The sequence below is a fragment of the Seriola lalandi genome, unplaced genomic scaffold (assembly GCF_002814215.2).
Source record: "Seriola lalandi dorsalis isolate HSWRI2012SDOR001 ecotype SW California unplaced genomic scaffold, Sedor1 jcf7180002054963, whole genome shotgun sequence".
NCBI lineage: Eukaryota > Metazoa > Chordata > Actinopteri > Carangiformes > Carangidae > Seriola > Seriola lalandi.
Genome location: NW_019525514.1, coordinates 103,739 through 104,569, shown reverse-complemented (window position 1 = coordinate 104,569; position 831 = coordinate 103,739).

The window sequence follows — 831 nt, the reverse complement described above, 5'->3', positions numbered from 1 at the left end:
TAAACTCCAGTCGGTCGATCCAAGGTAAGAATGTCAGACTGATGATGGAAAGTCTTTCCTGACACATTACAGTATGATATTCATCCTCTGTTGATGCTGCTCTGTTTCCCACTGAGCACAAACACGTCTAAACTACATCAGAGAGACATGATATCAGTTCACAGGAGTCAGGGTCAAAGTTTTCTTACATTAATTTAGGACGTTTCACTGAACATCACTAATAACACGTCTGAAAAACGTTGGACGTAAAGACGCTACGACTGAAGACATGATACCTGTCGTTCTGTAAAAAGGTGCAACTCACCTGAAGACCTCACCTACTAAATCTGAGATGAAATGACTTTATAAATATACATTGCAGTGTTTCCTCTAGGATTTTTTCGGGGGGGGGGGGGTTAGAGTCAGTGGCAAAGTTTGCACCCAGGCTCATCTCTCTCTCCCGCTGCTCTGCTCTCTGCTCACTTTGTTTAACAACTCCTCCCTGTCTAATGTCACTTGTCTAATAAGATTACATTAAAAGTGTGAGTAACGTAACGCTAACAGCGTTATATAATTTACACTCACATCACATCTGATTACAAGTGTGAACATTAAAATACTATTTTTGACCTAACCATCATTATTTACGAGTCAGTAAAAGGCTTATGATGCTACCTGACTAGCGTCTTCTTCATCTGTTGTCTTGCTCTTCTTAGAGAAGTATCTGAACAAGCTCATCTGAAAATGCAGTCAGCAGTTAAAACATAATGACGTGTAGATATTAGCTTAATGCTAACAATTAGTTTAAGTTAGCGTCACTGAGTTGGCTAATAAGTCTACCTTTTCTCCGGT